The sequence below is a fragment of the Gossypium hirsutum genome, chromosome A04 (assembly GCF_007990345.1).
Source record: "Gossypium hirsutum isolate 1008001.06 chromosome A04, Gossypium_hirsutum_v2.1, whole genome shotgun sequence".
Lineage (NCBI taxonomy): Eukaryota > Viridiplantae > Streptophyta > Magnoliopsida > Malvales > Malvaceae > Gossypium > Gossypium hirsutum.
The window spans coordinates 53,181,378-53,187,377 of NC_053427.1; positions in this window are offsets into that span (position 1 = coordinate 53,181,378).

Below are 6,000 nucleotides of genomic sequence, written 5' to 3' on the forward strand. Positions count from 1 at the left end.
ATCAGTTTCAGTATTTATTAGTAGATATTTTATACACAATTTATCAGAAGTTTAGTGATGTTTTCAGAAGTTTCAGTCCCTAACTATTTCAATAAAGTTTCAGAAAGTACTAACTACAATGTTTTCAAAATAGTTTTATCTAAGTACAGAGATACTTACAGGATCAACGTTGGAGACTCGAAGTACTACATACTTTCTCAAATTATCCAAAATATTTGGAAACCAATCTTTTTAAATCACAATTTTGGAACCAAAAATTCATAGCCCGACTTTTGTAACCTAATTCTGATACCACTAAATGTAACACCCCAACCCTAGCCTATACGTTATGGCCGGATCCGAAGGTGTTACAAAGAATGGGTTTTGATAACGAAATTCATACAAAAAACCATTTTAGTTTTTTATAACGAAATTCATACAAAAAACCATTTTAGTTTTTTAACTCCTTCTTTTTATTATTTTGCTTTTATACATTGTCAAAACGTGTGTTCAGTTAATTAATTTGCCTTAAATGTGTTTACTAGTGGAAGCTTACAAAAAACTATTGTATATCAAGAAGGCAGTTCGTGTTTTTAAGAAAACTTTGTTTTAATAAAAACCATATTTTTAGTGAGTTATCTAAACAACATATTTTAAAAAAAATCCAAATCCCAAAATTAAATCAACAATCCGAAGAGTCTAATTAATACAAAACTCCCAGAAATAATCTTTAAGAATATAAAACCTTTAATTAAATTCAGTTCGTATACTAGTGGTCACCACAAGACTCCCCGCACCGATCCATCTAAGTCTGTAGATTACCTAAACAGAATAGAAAAACAGATGTGACTTTATGTAAACTCAGTGCGTAACTTAACAGAAGTAGACATGCAAACATGCAGAAAACTCACATACAATCAGATATAGATTCAGGCTTATGCCCATTTCAGATTCAGATAACAGATTTAGATATTCAAAATCCTACCCCCATCCTCTACACACCAACTTCGTCCATCCCATCACACCATGTGGGGTTAAAAACACCCACCAAACCCTACACACTATATCGTGCCATTATGACATATATCAGATAATATGCAGCCAAGCTGTCAAAATATAGGCTATGATCGCCATACAAAACACTTCCTCTGGATATACAAATCCCACCCCAAAACAAATACAGAAAACAGATACAAAAATAGCAGATTAAACATGCTCAACATACTTATATACATATAACAGAATAATCACACATGCATAGCATTATCATATTCAGATAAAAAAAATTTGACTATCAGATTTATAGTTTTAGGGTTTGGTTAGCCCTTACCGACCCTACAGTAGGCCTACAGTCGATCGGAACTGTAACATCCCGAAATAGGGCCTAGTCGGAATAGTGGTTTTAGGACCACAAATCTGACATCAAAATATTTATTTTATGATTATTATGAGGCCTAAAATATGAGTGCATGTGTTAAATTTTTATGAAGAAATTCTAAGTATAAGGTGTCCAATTGGAAATTAGGGACTAAATTGAATAAATTGCAAAACTTGGATTCTAGAAGCAATTTGTATGAAATTGCTTTAGATTATGAATTAGTAGGTCTTGGAGAACAATTTGCCCAAATTCTAAATTTTTAGACAAAAATGGGCTTACATGGATGAAATTTTAAAGAAATGGCATAAGGGCATTTTGGTCATTTGTCATTTTAATGATTAAAATGGGAAAAATCAAGCCAAAATCAGCCATTTTTCTCCTTCATCCAGCCGAAAATTTGGGGTTCTCCATAGCTAGGGTTTCAAGCTTTCCAAGCTCAATAGTAAGTGCTCTTAAGCCCCGTTTTTCATGCTCTATGTATTTTTGAAATCTCGGTAGCTTGCTCTCTCCATTTCTACCCATATTTCATGCTAGGGTTCATGTTTAAAAATTTACCCATGCATGAGTATTTTGATGGATTATGGAGGAATATGGAAGATGAATGTGTATTAAATATCTTTTCCTAGTTGATTTTCATGAAAAACCCTTATAGGGACTATTTTACAAAAGATGTAAATGTGTGGTAGAAATGAGAAAATAATGGGTAATGTGGGATACCATAAGAAGGAAAAGTGTTCGGCTAGACTTGGGTAAGATAAAAAGTGCATGTATTTCATTATACGAGCCTAGGGACTATATCGTAAAAATATCAAAGGTTGGGGGCAAAACGGTCATTTGGACCTGGGGTAGATATTAAACTTGAAATGTATAATTTGGGGCATTAATGAGTTAATTTTTGCTGTTATAAATCCTGAGGAACAAATTCTAGAGGTCGATCGTGGTAAACGCAAGGTTTCGGAATAACCGAAACACAATCCCAAAACGAATACTAGGTAAGTTTAGATAGCTTAAAGTAAACCCCTAATATGCATAATTGAATGATTTATGAATGCATGATGATTGCATTTATTATTAGCATGAAATATCATGGAAATGCATATTTGATGGTAACATGTGAAAAATGTCTCGGATGAGGTTGACAAAGGGAATTCGATGGATAAACCCTTATTGATATGTGTAAAGAGATTCTGCATGTGTTGCAGTAAGGATTTAGCCCAGACGGGTGATCCGTGATCTCGAGTATGGAAAGGATCTAGCCCGGACGGGTGTTCCTTGAATGATCGAGCCTCCCAAAGAATATATGTGCATTGAGGATTTAGCCCGGACGGGTAATCCTATTAGGGTCTGAATTTAGCCTGGACTGGTAATCTCGACATCACCTTATGAGTTTATGATATGGGGGATTTAGCCTGGACTGGTAATCCTGCCATGAGATGTGAGGTTCGCGGGAATGCATATACGTGAAATGATCATTCGTAAGAATTGACGGATAATGGGTATTCTATCGAGATTTCCTAGAAACTCAATGGGATTAATATGACGTATGTCAATAAGATGATGAATGATGAGTTCATCTACATAAATTACATGATGCTTTGTTATGTGACTAACTTATTGATTGAGTGCATGTGATAGAAAATCATTTCATAATTGATGATTTCATGATTAATGTGGATGTATGCTAATTACTCGGTAATTTTACTTTCTGGTTATTCGATCTTACTAAGCATGAAAATGCTTACCCCCTCTATTTTCCCGTTTTACAGAGCTCGAGGACTCATAAGGATTGGAAGACGGTTGGAGAAGCAACACACTATCAACTAGTCAAGCTTTGGTATAAAGACACTTCTACTTTGTTAATGGCATGTATAGGGCTTTGAGTATTTTTTCATATGTGTCATTTGAATTTCCAAATAAAGGCATGTAAAGATGTATTCATCTTTTTGTATAAGGCCATGGAAATTGGCATATTTGGAAGTAGGCTATGACCTGCCTTTATATGCATGTTTTGTTCTTATATGATGGGTTGCTACAATTGGCAATGAGTTCAAAAACGAGCCAAATTTTGAATGTGCTACAATAACATAAGAACCCATAAATACTAGATGGGAAATAACCTTTTTCTATGAAACCAATGATATGAGGTTTCCATACAACTAACTTCATCAAGATCATTTACAAGTGTATAATCATGTTTTATTTTGAATTTGGTATCTATTAAGAAAAAGAGGTAGAAAGGGGTGACTAAAGGCTTGGAAAATAGCCTATTAAGGTCCACATGGTTAGATACACGAGCGTGTGTCTAGGCCGTGTGTGACACACGGTCCACCCCCATGGGCGTGTAGTATGGCTGTGTGTCCCTTGCACTTAAAACTTTAAGTCAAATTAGCACACGGGTAGGACACACGGGCGTGTGTCTGGGACGTGTTAATTTAACAGAATGCTCAAGTTTTGGACACGGGGTGTTGCCCACGGGCGTGTGTCTTAGCTGTGCCTAAAAGTCAATCTTGCCCATGGGTTAAAGGCATGAGTGTGCCCTAGGCCACATGGGCGTGGATGACCACACGGCCCTTCATACACGGGCCTGTGACACTTCTAAATAAGGAATTTTTTTTAAAGTTATTAAATGTTCCCGGTCCTATCCCGAATTATCTATATGTATATTTAGGGCCTTGAAGGCCCATTTAAGCGACAAGATGTGAATGCTTGAAAGTTTCAGATTGAGCTGAACCTGGTGAGTCGATTCAGTATGTTTTAAATGTAAAGTTTCAGTAATACCTCAAACCCTATCTTGATAATGGATACGGGTGAGGGGTGTTACAGGAACAACCTGTGCGACCCTAGGAAAAATTTCAGAAATATGGGCCCACAAGCCCATGTGGCTTGCTCGTGTGGCCCGTACAGCTTGGCCCAAAACCTACATGCCCAACTTGGCTTAACCCATGTGGCTCACACAGCCACACTCCAGCTACTACACGGCTATGTCTTACGCACGACCATGCCTTCGTCGACCACATGGTCATGTCTCACACACGACCAACCACATAAGTGGCCACACACCCATGTGGCGTATTCAGAACAGTTTTTCGGCTTTTGCCGAAACTCATTTTTCTACATTTCAGGTACACACCTGCTACGGTTATGATGCAAAAGTACTCCCAAGCCCTCCAAAACCTAAAAATAAAATACCTACGGCAAATTTAGCCATCGATTAACAGACCCTTCAAATCTAAACCAAGTAATGCGAACTCACTTACTGTTTACACCCCCGCTCACTCGCATAGATTCGACCGTTGAAAAGAAACTATTGTTTCCACCACTTCTCTTACACAAAAGATACAACAAGGATTCAACCTTCAAAAATCAAATGCTAAAAGAATGCAAACGCAAGCCCACTTATCGATTACACCAAAACCAAACGTTGGAAACGCACAAAAACAAGGATTAGAGGCAAAGTCAAAGAATGGAACAAAAGAATTAAATCTTGCGTCAGAGATTAAAGGAGTCAAAATGAAATTGGGGATTTTTCTTTGTTTGGGAAGATGAATGACGTCAAAAAGAAACAAGGAATTTTGGGAAAATCATTAAAAATAAAATAAAATCAGATATGATAACATATCCCCAGATTTTCTCAATCAACGACCCACTACTCAAAATTCTAACACAACTAAAACTCAAACATAAAATCGAGCAAAAATAATACCCATGTTCGTGCAAGGATTCAAACACAAGACCTAACAGAATACAGACAGTTGCTTAACCAATGAATCAGCAAGCTCATTCTTATATTGATTAACAAACAATTTTATAAAATCCCATTCAACGAGTGTAAAGTTAGGATTAGAAAAAAATAATAAAATTGGAAAAGATGAGGCCAGAACCCAAGTCCTCTCACACACACCCAAAACACTTAACCACTAAAACAGACAGATATTTATGTCAAATATATACAGAAATAGGGATAAATTATTTAGGGCGTTACATAATATATAAGAGAATTTTAAAATTTGTGAGTAATTTCAAAGGGTATTTTAATAGTTCAATTTCCTTTTTCAAATTTCACCTAAACAGATGATTTTTCAAAATTTCTCCAAACTTTTTTTAATTTAATACATATGGTCCCATCATAAGTTAAAAAAAAACTTAAACTTCAAAAATCATTTTTATTTGATTATAATATATAGTTTTTAAATTTTATTTTATTAAAACTATTTATAAAATTTTACAAATATAATGATATTTATATTATTTATTTTTAATATAATTATTATTATTTTTTAATTTATAAAATTTTAATAAATGAATTTTCCTATATCAATTATTTATCCAAACAAAACAATTACAAATCTTAACATTTTAAAATTTCTTCACCCAAACACAATCTAACATCATTTCTAGCTTACATCCATTAACCCAAAATGTACATAGCTCCAAGTGTTTGAATTTGAGATAGAAGTTACTACAAATCAGCGTAACCATTTATCACCTACAATAATAGCTTGGCTGAGATGGGTTTGATCCATGTAATTTTTAAAAAAGTTATTTTCATTAATTTAAATTATAAATTAAATAAAAATAGAATTAAACTCTGATTAGATATTTACAATTTTTAAGTAGTGAGTCAGCCAAATACATTTAAACAA